Genomic DNA, 14,984 nt, shown 5'->3' with positions numbered 1-14,984 from the left:
CTAATTTTCTATTTTTTGGGTGTAACGATGTTAATCGGGGTCTAATTGTGGAGGTTATTATTGAAAGTTTTTGTAACTAAAGTGCAATGAAGTACGTAGTCTCATTTTCCAAAACCTAACACTATGTATTGTCAAACTCAACAATAAGACAATTTCCAAGTTGAAAATACATAAATATATTTAAAAATTAAATAACTTATACATTTAACTCTTATGTTGAGGAGTCAAATGAATTTACAACGTATATATTCAGATTGAGTAACATTTAAAGAGATTGAGGACATATGAAACAAAGAGATTGAATTGAAATATTGAATGCATTAAAAGACATTGATAATTGTCACATTTAGAGTAATAATGCCTATGGTGTTATAGGCACCTATGAAATCCCATCATGTCATAGGGTGATTTAATTAACTTGGTGGTGAGTTAAGTTTTAGAAGTGGGAATGTGACATTGATGATCCCATCATCCCAATATAGATGCTGCATAACTTCAAGATTATCTTTGCAATTTCCACTCTCAAGAGTGTCAACCAATTAAGTTGATGATCTTAATAAACTATTAACTCTTAATAGACTTGGTCAAAACATACAAATATCATTACAGTTAGGCAACAGTTGTCCCGATCACCGGTTATTATTAATCAATCGAGTAAAAAGAACTCTTACGAATTCGGGAAAGTGGATACAAAACTTATAATTTACTTTATTACTAAAATGGTTTGGTAACCCAAATGAATAAATAATAGCTAGCTCCATAAATTATTATATTACGATATCTTTTCAACAAAGCTAAATCAGCTATTACAAGGTTTAAAATACCATAGGAAACTTTTCCTTCCACACTCTTACACAATCAACAGAGAAACACAAATGAGTAAATCCTGAGTAGTTTATGGACTCCCATTTATGAACATTTCTTGATATGACAAGTACCCAAATGGACATTATGTATGTGTTATGACAATACATATTGTGCTTAGTCTGATTTAGATTCTAAATAACTTAATAGGATGTAATACAGTTTCCCATAATCAAAATAAAAATAGGTTCTACAAAATGAATAGAATTGGCCATAGTTAGGGGAGGAATGTTTGGGACATAAGTTTTTTTCTAAAAAATAAAATTATTCACAAAATTATTTCAAAATATCTATAAACAAATTTAACTAATAAAAAAAGAAAAAAATTATACTACTGAAAATACCCAGGGTGAAGGGGTTGGATTGTTTTGTTTGAGTCTTATAAATGATTTTGTTAGGATGTATGAAGTTTAGAGAAGTAATTAAAGCGGAAGGGGGAAAAATTATTAATTATTCAAATTTTCATATACTTTGTAGAACATAAATACCTAGGGTAATATGGGGTTTGATTTTTTGAGTCTTAATAAGTGAGTTTGTTTGAATATTGTGAGTTTACAAACGTCGTTAAAGTAAAAACGCGAAAACATAGTGTTTAAAAGGCAAATAATTAGATGTTTCGAGAAGTTCTTAAAGTAAAAGGAATATAGAGTAGCAGTCCATTGCATGCATCATTTTAAAAAAATAAATTGGTAGTCCATTACATGCATCATAAATTTGTTTATCATATGGCAATTTGATAATTTTTAAATATTTAAATATGCATAATATTCAAAATAAAGTGGTAGTCCGTCAAGCATCATAATATTCATAATATTCAAATTCAAATATACATAATATTTGATTCCAAATCTAAATAGTAGCCGTCAATAATATGTCTATGGGATAACGAAAAATTAGAATAGGAAATAATTTAGCTAGAGCTTGATGCATCATTCTCGTTTAAGTTGGAGTTCACATATAAGTCGTGCATCATAGTTTCAAACTCCCCAAAATCCCCGGAGCCATTATCTGCATTTTCGTCTTCATATTCATTTTCAGTTTCATTTTCATTGTCATTGTCATTCACACTTTCATTTTCGTCGTCAGAGTCGTTGTAGTCGTACGGTGGAACTTCATAAATCTTTCTAGCATTCCATGAGCCATCCGGAAAGGCCCTCTGTTTATGAATACCAAATATCAATACTTTGATAAATTATTAATTTTCAAATAAAAGAAATTTTTTCACATTAATATCAAAATCTTGGATAGAGTAATAGTGCTAACATTTATTATCAACCATCATATCATTCTTAATTTACTACTATTCTATGGCAAGAGTTATAGTGTAGTTTTTTTATTTTAAAGGGAGTTATAGTTTAGTTCTTTACGTAAACAACATTACCAAAAAATAAAATTATTATTTACAATCTCCCTTGAAAGAGAGGGTTCCGCTCCTTCGAAAGAAAAGCCGCCGCTCCGTCTCGAACGCAATTCTCCGGCAATGGCCGACGATCTCGCTGATAAGTGCTCGTCTCTCTGTCTTGAGGATGATGAAAACGAATTGGTGGATCTTGGAGGAACAGAGTCGACAGAAACCAAAGGTAAAATTGCTTTGATGCTTGTGGGGAAACTTCTGACTAATAGACCTTTCAATTTCGAAGCGTTTAAAAGAACTATGCTGAAATCTTGGGGGCTCTCGAATCTGATAATCAGAGCAATTTGACCAAATTTGTTTGCTTTCCAATTTTTTCATTGGAAGGATAAAGAGAAAATCCTTAAAGGTAGACCATGGTGCTGGGAGAATAACCTATTACTTTTGAAAGAAATCTCTGGAGATGAACAACCAGAGAATGTTCACTTGTTCCATTCACCGTTTTGGATTAGGGTTTGTAATTTACCCTTTAATTGCCGATCGGACAATGACATAAGAACCTTGACTGCGAATCTTGGCGAACTGATTGAATTAGAGGATGACCATTTGGGACTGGAACGGTTCCGTAGAATTCGTGTGATGATTGATGTGCGAAATCCTCTTAGAAGACATCAATGGATGAAGAATAAAAAAAGGGAACAAGGTGAAGGTGGAATACAAGTACGAAAGACTTTCCTTCTTTTGTTTTGCGTGTGGAGTAATGGGGCATTTGGAGAGGGACTGTGTGGTGGCTACGGAAGATGACAAGAGTAGTAAGATGGGATGGGGATTATTTCTGAAAGCATCTCCGAGGAAGGGATATGCGAAGGAATTAGAAGAGCTGACTCGCATCAAATCTGCCCGCAAACAACTCTTTGTCACTAAGCAAGAAGATAGAATGGTGAAGGAGTTGGAGACTACAAGGGAGGGAGGGAGTAGTGCTGTGTGTATGGAGAAAGAGGGGCAGGGGGTGCCAGATACGGTGGTGGAGCCCTCTGCTCTTGTTGTTGTACTGAAAGAAAAAGGGTGTGAGGGGGATAGTTTTAGAAGTGAGGCAGGGGAGGGTATGAGGGATGCTGAAGGAAAGGTGGTTACTCAGGAGGGTGGGGAGTGTGCTGTTTCTGATCCTTTTGTTTTTAATGCCACAAAGTAGAAGGTGGGGCCTAAAAAGTGGAAAAGAGCAGCTAGGGAAAGTGAGGTGGGGATGGAGATAGATGAGGAAGCAGGGGAGGTGAAGTTGGGGGTGAAAAAAAGGAATTCGGAAGAAGTTGATGAGATCTCGAAACGAGCTCGTGTACATAGTACATTGGCTCTTGATACAGTAGCGGGAGTCGGTGTCACCCAACCCCGTGAACAGCCATGAATCTGTTATGTTGGAACTGCAGAGGGGTGGGCAACCCTCTTGCAGTCAAGGCACTAAAGAGATGGTGCTTACATTATGCCCCGGAGATTGTTTTTATCTCCGAAACTAAAATAAACAAAATTGAATCAGAGAAGCTAAAAGACAGACTTGGATACGATTGTGCTTTAGGGGTGAGTAGTATAGGTTTGGCTGGAGGTCTGTGTTTGTTTTGGAGGAGTGAGTCTATTACTTTTTCCTTGGTGTCTATGTCTCAGAATCATATACGCGGTGACATTTCTGCTTCGAATGGGATGTCCTGGAGGTTTGTTGGTGTATACGGTTGGCCGGATGCGGGGAATAAATATAGAACATGGAAGCTCCTTCGAGATTTGTGTGCTTCCTATGAGGGTCCTATTATAATTGGGGGAGACTACAATGAAATTTTATGTTATGAGGAGAAAGAAGGAGGGGTTGATTCAGTGCGAAGGGAAATTAATGAATTTCGTGCTGCTCTAGAGGATTGTGGGCTGCGTGACCTTGGTTTTGAAGGGCAGTGGCATACGTGGGAGAGGGGGTTGTCTGAGAGAACCATGATCCGGGAACGTCTTGACCGTTTTTGTGGCAATGAGGAGTGGTTTAGATTGTTTCCGGAGGCATCAGTTGAGCATCTTGTTCGAGTTAAATCGGACCATTCTGCTATTCTTGCTAGACTCAAGAGGCCAAAGAAGAAGCGAAGGAGAGGAAAGAAAAATTTCAAGTTTGAAACGGCATGGCTCCTTGACCCTTCTTGTGAACTAGCTGTTCGGGAAGCTTGGGGAGAGTCTGCTGGACGTCCTATCTCAAAGAGGCTGGAAAGTATGTTGCGAGCTCTTAGGTTGTGGAGTGGAAAAAATTTCGAAAATATTGACAGACCAATTGTTGACACTGAGAGAGCTTTGAAAGAGGTGCATGGAGGGGAGATTTCAGAGGAAAATATTAAGCTTTGTTCGTCTTTAGAGGCAAAATTAGATGAACTAGTAGAGAAGCAAGAAGCTTAATGGTATCTCCGATCAAGAGTTTCTGAGATAAGAGACGGAGACCGAAACACAAAATATTTTCACCATAAAGCGTCTCAACGAAGGAGTCGTATTGAAATCGAGGGGTTGTTTGATGAAAAGGGGGAATGGAAGGAAGAGGAAGAGGATTTCGAGGAAATTGCCCAAAATTTTTACACGACACTTTTCACCTCCTCGGAGCCTTGTTTGACTGATGTTGAACGAGTTCTTGATGCTGTCTCCTCGAAAATTTCTGGTGATGATAATGCTGCCCTGCTACAACCTTACACCAAAGATGAGATCTATGCGGCTATTTGTGCTATGCATCCCTGTAAAGCTCCGGGTCCAGATGGACTTCATGCGATATTTTACCAGAAATTTTGGCATGTGATCGGGGACGATGTATTTGGTGTGGTTAGCAGCATCCTTCATGGTACGTGCTCCTCTAAGCCGGTTAATAATACGAATATTGCTCTAATTCCGAAAGTCAAGTCTCCTATGTATATGTCAGAGTTCCGTCCTATTGCTTTGTGTAATGTTATGTATAAAATTGCTTCTAAGGCCATTGTTATGCGTCTCAAATCTATTTTACCGAATGTCTTATCGGAAAATCAGAGTGCTTTTGTACCGGGAAGACTGATCAGTGATAATGCCTTGATTGCAATGGAAATTTTTCATACTATGAAGAAACGAAGTACGAGCAAGAAAGGGACTATCGCTTTGAAACTTGATATGAGCAAAGCCTATGATAGGGTTGAATGGTATTTTCTAGAAAAATTGCTTTTAAAAATGGGCTTTGCAGAGCAATGGGTAAGATTGGTGATGGACTGTGTTTCGACGGTCTCCTATTCATTCATTATTAACCGTAATGTGTCTGGCTCTGTTGTTCCGTCTAGAGGGTTGAGGCAAGGTGACCCTCTATCTCCGTACCTTTTTATTATGGTAGCTGATGCTTTTTCGGCTCTCATTGAAAAGGCTACAGATCACAGATTAGTTCATGGGGCGGGGGCTAGCAGGAAAGGGCCAAAGATCTCTCATCTTTTCTTTGCCGATGACAGTTTGCTTTTTGCAAGAGCCAACCGTGAGGAATGCTCAAAGATAGTTGAAATTCTCAACTTTTATGAAGCAGCATCCGGTCAGAAAATTAATTATGAAAAATCGGAAGTCTCTTTTAGCAAGGGCGTTGAAAGGTCAAAGCAGGAAGAGTTGGTGGATTTACTGAAAATGCGACTTGTTAACAAGCATGACAAGTATCTAGGTATTCCTTCTGTGATTGGGAGATCGAAGAGAATGGTTTTTGCGGCCTTGAAAGAGAGAATTTGGAAGAAGTTATAGGGTTACAAAGAGAAGCTTTTGTCAAGAGCAGGGAAAGAAGTCCTCATTAAAGCAGTTATTCAAGCTATTCCGACTTATCTGATGGGAGTATACAAATTACCTGCGAGTATAATTGATGAGCTCCGTTCTCTCACAGCAAAATTTTTTTGGGGTAATTCGGATAGTAGGAGGAGGGTACATTGGATAAATTGGGATGATCTCTGTAAACCAAAGTGTTTGGGTGGTATGGGATTTCGAGACTTGGGGGTTTTTAATGATGCGCTCCTGGGGAAACAGGCGTGGAGGCTTATAATGAAGCCTGATTCTCTTTTTGGGCGTGTGATGAAGGGGAAATATTATCCAAACTCCGATTTTTTGGAGTCCTCTCTTGGGTTGAACTGTAGTTATTCGTGGCGTGGGATTTGGGGTTCAAAGTCCTTGGTGAAGGAAGGTCTTATCTGGCGTGTAGGGGATGGCTCGAAGATTAAAATATTTGATGATCCTTGGCTTGCTGATGGCAGTGGGAGGTATGTTTTAACTCCTGCTGTTGAAGGTTTATCGGTGGTGAAAGACTTGATTGATGAGAACACTGAAGACTGGAATTATGACCTCCTCTCGACATCCTTTGTTGAGAGAGATGTTAAGTGCATATTGGCAATTCCCCTGAGTCCTCGTGATCTGGATGACCTGCTAACTTGGGCTTTCTCTATGGATGGAAACTACTCGGTGAAGACATCTTATATGTTGGGCAAGTCATGTGATCTGGATGCGTTCCATCAGGTTTGGGTGTTAATTTGGAGCCTCGATACAATCCCAAAGGTTAAGCATTTTCTATGGCGTGTATGTACTAGCTCTCTACTGACTCGTTCATTGCTACATCACAGACATATGCACGAATCTGACTGCTGCCCATGGTGCTCTAACACCCCTGAAACGCTGCATCATGCTTTCTTCAGTTGCCCAGCTGTTCGTGATCTTTGGCGTTAATGTGAATGCTCTGAACTGATTGTTGATGGGCAGGATTTCGATTTTAAGCAAACACTTCTTGACTGGATGAAGATAAATGCAAAGAAGTGCCTGGTAGGAGTGGCTTTACTGTGGCAAATATGGTATCGCAGAAATCAGATGGTCTTCAACAACTTTGACATGCCACACTTGGTTGCAAAAGACAGAGTGGTGCGCCTCATTGAGGACTGTGGGATGTATGCCTCGAAAATCTATGGATCAGTAAAGAAAGGCAAGTGCAAAAGCTCAAAAAAATGGCTCCCTCCCCCTACCAATTTTGTTAAGATAAACTGTGATGCATCTTTAAAAGATGATGGGTGGGTTGGTTTGGGAGCTACTGCCAGGGATGAATCAGGGGAAGTGTTGTTTGCTGGGGTGCGCCGTGTTCGTGGCTATTGGCCCCCGGAGGTGGCTGAATGCAAAGCTTTGCATTTTGGTGTCAAGCTGGCGCAACGCTATGGGTACAAGAATGTGATTATGGAGTCCGATTGCCAACTCGTGGTGACTCGTCTGTCGAAGGCTGCTATTTTCTTTACGGATCTCGACTCAGTGCTTGATGATATTTTTGCTCTTTGCTCTTGTTTTGATTATATTTCGTGGTCACATGTTAGAAGGGATGGGAACTACGTTGCCCACCACCTTGCTAGTTTAGTACCTTGTGGGGTTGAACAAGTTTGGGAGAATTTTTGCCCACATGTAATCGCTCCGTATGTTCTAATGGACAAGTTGTCCATTGATTAATAAATTGGTACTAAACGTTCTCTCAAAAAAAAAAAAAGTTTAGTTCTTTACGATTAGCTGTTATAGGACAAAATATCATTAATATTTAAATAAACACGAATCTGAATCAACTAATCCATTACATACAAATACTCTTAAAGTCATATAATTTCCTGTTGAACAAATTACTAGTAAATAAGGAGGGGTTTGGATAAGAATTGCCAAAAGAAAAAGAAAAGAATGCCCACTTACTGTGGAATAAATAAATAAAATAAATGGATACCCAAAAATAAATTTACTGGAAAAAAAATGAAATGATCATAAATCAAACATTTATATAACTGAATAATTTAAAGGAAAGAAAACAACGTTCCACTAGTGAACTCCAAAAACAAATGACTAGACAAACTATGGAATAAATAAATTAAATAAATAAAATAAAACCGAGAGAACTTCAAGAAATAGTCCTACGCATTAAAGCAGTAGGAAAGAAGTGGGCAAAAAAATCGCTAAAAAAATAAAACAAATAAATAAATAAATAAATATAAATTTTAAACCAAAAAAATCCTACTGTGAGGATTAGAACCTCGCACTAAGTGATTAAATACACATACACTCTCACCATACAAGCTCAGCCACCAAGCCAATTGTATTTTACCATCAGAATTTCGAGGTAAAATGTACATATTACCTACCAAATTGCAGTACTTAACAAATTGATTTTACTTATAATGAAAATAAATAATTATATAAATCGTATAAAAAAAATATATTACAAAGAAAATATAAAAACCAATAAAATCTATAATAAATCTCAACTCAACAACTAAAATTAGGCAAATATGTCAACTGAATAAAAAGCAATTATTTATTATAAAATTCTTACCTCATATTAGGACCCACAATGTCTTTTTATTTCTGGTTACTAATTCAATTAGTTCAATATGCACACATATCTACATTCACTAATTTTAAAATTAAAAATTATAAAATTTAACAAGATCAATCCTAACATTTATAACTAATATTATAAGCATCGTAAAGTAACAAAGTTAACTTGACTCCAAAAAAAAAAAAAAAAAAAAAAAGAATGACTCTAAAAAAGTAACAAAGTTGACTTTCTGAACAATATCCAACTCACTTCAACATGAGGAGTAGTATAACTAAATAATAAAAAAATTATTATGTTTTATTTTTTCATTTTGACAGGAATTAAATAGTCCAATAAATTTTTTTATTTTTTTGGTGGGGTAAATAACCAAATAAGTAAAACAGTAAAATTTCCCCCTAGCAAAATATAGTTAATACAATTTTAAAAAAAAACAAACAAACCAACCTCAATTAGTAGAACTCTGTGTTTGCATTTAAATTAAACTTGGTTAATAAAAATTAAATTGTGTCGATTAAGTAGTATTACTCTGTGTTTGCATTTATGGGAAGTCAATTGTTTTGTTTGACTATGCTTCAAACATTAATTAATTAGTTGCTACTTTAGTGCCTAAATAAATGTAAGCAACGTTAGTATTTGTTCTTAGACTAAGTCAGTAGTTAGTTAATTTAGTGGAGTCAAGAGTGGACCATGTTTATCCACTTTATTTGTTAGTTGCTTAATTCTAGCTAGTTTGTTTTTTTTCTTTGTAAAGGCTATATATTGGCCTAACTTCTTTCTCTTTGACTTATGAATACAAGCAGTAGCTTTTGGTTTCCTATTTTATTTACTTTTACACTATCATGTTTCACGGTTGTCATCTCGTGAAATTGGCTCTACATCAAGAATAAAATTCCACCCCAAAGCCGTGTGTTATTTTAAACCATGCACAAGCACCACCGCGGAGTCTGATTTGAACAAAACAACCTACTACGAGGATGAGTTTAATTATTACAATAGATATGCAACACCTAATGAGTTTATTCATAACGAAATTTTATCATCCACGGCTATTCGGACGTACTATGGTGGTGGAAATCCTCGCCATTTGATGAAAATCCCCAAAGGTGATATCGTACCTGCACATGTCCCCTTAAAAGAGGATTTCATGGCCGGCCAAAAGAAGTCAGCTCGAATTTTCATCTTATGGGATATGCTGAGGATGCAAAGAGAAAGTGATTTGGTGGTTCCAAAGGAGCTTCAAGTCGTGATTTATCCAAGGCCCTTTGTAGATCCACAACCGAGTGTTACTGTGCTTGTGCTGGATACTCCGACTACAATTTTTATGGGTGGATACAGCGATGGAGTGCATGCTATGGAGGTGAGTTCAACAATTCACGCAATCCAACTTGAGGTTCGTTGCCGAAAGTTACCAAAATCAAAAAACCGTTACTTTCTTTCTCATTTAAGCCCCAAAAAGAGCTTTGCTATTGAAAATAGGCCTCCAATTCCATTAGGAACCATTGTGTAGTTTTGAAATTTTTGAGGAATGACAAGAGTTTCATTCGAAGACAATTTTATTTTCTTGTATCACAAGTACGCCCCTTCAATTTTCGTACTCACCGAAGCCCGTATACCTAAAGAAGCCCTTGAATGTGTTGGAAGTTGAGAACTAACTACAAAATAGAGGTTTTCTGGTCAACCGGTGGACCGAGTGGTGTGTCTTTATTTTGGGATGCGGTTCTCCTGACTCATTTCTACGAGCATAGGGGGTATAAAGATTAGGGTCTAGCCGTGTCGGTAATATACGAGGTAATGCGTGACAATGTTATTTGCTAAATTAACTATTTATTTGGTGATATGTTACTTTAATTATCATGTTTACTAATAACTCAAATTTAGAATGTAAATAAAATAAGTAGTTAATTTATTTAATGTTTTTTGTTGATACATAATAGTGAAATTGATTTGTTAGCTTTAAATTTTTTTATGGTTTACATACTTATTTCTGTTTTAAAATACGAGTAGCGTTTAAGTGTTATACTTAATAATAGTTTTTAGGTTTTTATGAAGCTAAGTTTAATGATATCATGTTTATAGAAATATAAAAATAAATTATGAATGATATCAATGCAAATAAAAAAAAAAATACATTTAATAAGTTTTAATTAAAAATAAGTGACAAAAAAAAGTCTAGGGTCAGTGACCTAGGGTTGAAAACCTAGAATGTGGAGTGTGACAGTCAACTAGATTTACTTGTCAGTCACTTTTATTGGTAGATAGATAGATTGAACTCCCACTTAATGTATGGTTTGTGCTAGATTTATGCTTGATATGTTGAAGCAATTATTCCCTTTTTTTGGTCAGTCATGGTCTAGGCATAAGTGTACTTATTAGGTAGAAATAAATAAATCTACTCACTTCACCCACTTACTCACTATAACATTATCAATGTAACATTAATTTAATTGCTTCCCCCATTCAATTAAGTTACACATAAATTAATTCAAGACATAATTATGTTTTACATTTTCTTGTTTAACATGTGGTTCTGTTAAACATTATAAGTTTAAATTACCTTATAATTAACATGGTGATGAAATTATAAATTAAATGTAAATTAAAGGTTTTATTTAAACACTATTTTAAATAAAACAAGCCATCAATTTACAATAGTGTTTTATTTAAAATAACCTATCAAAACACACAAATGAGAAATAAGCCACAAAATATCAAAAACCTTAATAAAAACACTAAAATGCTAAAGGAACTTATCCAAAATCTAAGAAACATATATATAAAATAGTGTCAGAAATGACACTCATCAAATTCCCCCACACTTAGATCTTTGATCATCCTCGAGCAAAGCACTCACACAGAAAATAAATCTATATACCACCAAACCTCTTTTACTTGACATGGACTCATAAGTACTCCACAATAATTTAAAACGGAACTTTGTTAGATTAGCAAGCTTTATACAACAAACACAAAGTTACTTGTTAGATTAGCAAGCTATGCATACAACTTCTTCCCATACTCTAGCAATTTCAAAATCATAACACAATTAACTCATAAGCAATCTAGGTGCTCTAGTGCAAGTGTGTTGGCCCATAGAATCAGGTTAGTCAAGTTGGACCATTATTGTCTTTCAGTTGATTCCTTGGTTCTTTCTCGTACAAAAGGCACTTAACTAAGTACATGGATCATTCCTTTCATATGTCATTGCACTTACCACCCATTGATCTCAAAGGAGCACTCGATACTTTGCTTTTTTGCCAATGCTTTTGAGGCTTTTTAATTTGCTTTTCCTTAGTTCCTTTATCTCAGAAACCGATTAAAATATCTCTTTTTTTTTATTCTTTTTTTTATAATGGTTCAATTTCCTCACATTGGGATTACTAATCCACTTTTCAATTTTTTAATTTTTGAACCATTTTTCCCTCGTTTCTTTAAGAAAGTCAAGTAATTCTCCAGTAACCAAGAGTAGTGAAAAGTCACCATAGAAAACACCAAGTACTAATTAGGTGGATTAAATAAGCAAAGGTCCTTCCCGACATCACCACATCTTAAGCCAACAAAGTAGTGTTCCAAATTGCTTACAAGTCAAATTTCAAAAATACTTTATTTGTAATAATTGCTAGAGACGAAAATCTTTTGTGCATAACTTCAAAAATGCCAGTTTAATAAAAACTATTAGATTAGAATTAATTAGATTAGAATTTATTGTCTTTCCCAAGAGTTAGTCTTTCCAAGAAGTTTAGAGGTGGTAACCTAATAACACATATGCTCTCATCATGTTCCTCTCCCCCATACTTAAACTCTACATTGTCCTCAAAGTAGGAACTTGGCATGCGATAAAGAAACAAAAATAAGAAAGCATGATTTATTAAACGACCAAAGCAATAAAAAGATAGGGAAAAGAAACATCCTTGGGTTGCCTCCCAAGCAGCGCCCTTATTTTAAGTCATAGGCTTGACCATCCAGCAAGTTCCAATCAAACTCCAGCTCCTTGATAAGCAGCTTTAGCTAAGGCCATCTCCGTAGATTTAAGTGGCCAATGGAACTTCAGATTACAAACCTGCAAAATTTTCATTTTAACACGAGGTATGTAATCCACATCACATTTAGCATGTAACTTCTCATTCCATTCAATTTTATCATAAAAAGGTTCCATGCTAATCCACTCATCCTTCTTTTCACAAAAAGAAAAGTAAGGGACACACGAAACAACATTAGACTCAACTAAAGGAACAACATGCTTATATGAAAAAGTAGACTCAATCGTACATGGAATCATAGGTATAGAAGAAAATTGAATAATAGGCACAGAAACTTCATCCTCAAATAAATCAAATGACTTGCCATCAAACAAGGAACAATCAATATCACAAGTTCCATTCGAATTATCAAGTTCCTCATTAGATTGGTCAACAAATGAATCATGCATTACATAATTATTGACTTCAATTTCCGCTTCCATAACTTCCTCATAGTTAAGTGACTCAACCTCAATAAGTTCCTCTTCCTTTTTCCCCAAACTTAGCGTGTTACCACTAGGGTCATTAGGATTCAAGGTTGCATCATCAAAATTATCGGTTCCTAGGTCACATACAAGATTAGCTAATTGTCCAATCATATTTTCTAAGGAATCTAACCGCGCATTAGTATCCCTTCCAAATTGTTCCACAAGATTGGCTAAGGAAGAATTAGAAACTTGATCATGCATGGGGTCATATATGTATGAAGAATCAAAATTAGAGGAGAAACTTGGTGGAAAATCAGAAATAAAAGCAAATGAAGGATACTCAAATGAATATGCAATAGTAGAATCATAATCATTCACTCCCTGTAAACCATAAGTTCCTTCATATAAGTCAGAACAGCGTTGGGTTCCTGCATATAAATTATCAGTAGTTTCCAAAGGAACTTGAACAAATCTGCTCTTATTTTCTTCCACTTCTTTAAGGCGTTGGATCTCTGTAAGCCTTGCAAAGACATTGGACATAGCCATATAACCAGCCTCTGAAGTTTCCTCATCATCTTCATCTTCATTGATTTGGGAATTTATGTTTCTCGCCATCTCAAGGAGTTCCTGTTCTTCTTCTAAAAACGAATCCATGTTACCGTACCCCTCAAAAAAAGTAAACAAAAAGGATCAATTTCTTAAATTTGATAGCAAAATAATCACATTCCCCGGCAACGGCGCCAAAATTTGATGCGGTGTCGAAACGCACACAAATTAATAATAATTACCCTACTTCCACTAATTACAAGTTAGTAGTCTTAGGGTAATTATTATTAATTTATGTGCGTTTCAACACCGCATCAAGCTCCCCCAAATGAGAGCAAAAAAAAAAAAAAAAAAACAACACTATGTGTGGGTAAAGATTCGAACCTGAGAACAGAGCTCCACCAACCACCAAACCAGACTTTACTTTTGATCTATTAGTTGTTTATGTAGTGCATTTATTCATATATATGAACCTTTTTAACATTTAAGCTAGAGTAAATTAATTTTTTATTGTTATTTGTTTTGAAGTATATGGGGGGACAACTGTCCGGCCATATTCCTACCGTAAATAACAAAGATTAGTTTACCAATTTATTCAAGTAATTCTGTTTTCTCTTTATCTTTATTGTAAACAATAAGTAAAAAAAAATAACAGAGATTTGTTTGCCAATTTATTAGCTCATTGACACGTCGATCAATGATACTTTCAAAATATACGAAGTAGTAGAAACTCGTCGATCAACCATGCTAGTATAAGATGAAAATTGTATGACTAATAAGTAGAAAAGCATAATATATAGTTAGATCAAATGAAAATCATAATAGTCACATTTCATATAAAGTGACATACTACTAAAACCGAATACTTTAAATTCCTAAGGAAGCATAATACTTCACTTTGGACAGCCGAAACAAAGTGACATTTGATGCTACATAAACACTTTACAAAAAACGAGTGTCTCTAAGTATTAATTTTGAATTAAAGACACAAAACAAAATACATAAACGTTAAACGCAATTCATGTAACAACAAACATTGTTGCATAGACACTGTTACTAGTTAATAGCCTTTCAAAATAAGAACCACATTCACAATTGCTATAGTCACTGCTATCTTCATTACAATTGTAAGAGACCTTTCTAGGAACTCGAGCCTATGCATGAAGTACCGGAAACCATCTTGTATAGGTGTGTGAACCAAATCCATGTTAGTTGCCCAATCCCAGTAGTTACAACGTCTGCATTTGTAGTATGGTTGATTCATGTTTGCTTCTGACATCAAAATGCGAAATTCAGCCACAAATGGAGGATTGCATAAACATTTCCTTGTTGCTACACAAGCAAGGTCAGTCATGACGGTTGGATTGCTTGAACGGGTATTATTCCTAGCCAATTTAATATTGTGGTGATAGTAATAAAGATGAAAAATAAGG

This window comes from Chenopodium album, chromosome 18, assembly GCF_948465745.1.
Source record: "Chenopodium album chromosome 18, dcCheAlbu1.1, whole genome shotgun sequence".
Lineage (NCBI taxonomy): Eukaryota > Viridiplantae > Streptophyta > Magnoliopsida > Caryophyllales > Amaranthaceae > Chenopodium > Chenopodium album.
Note: the sequence above shows the minus strand (reverse complement) of the source record.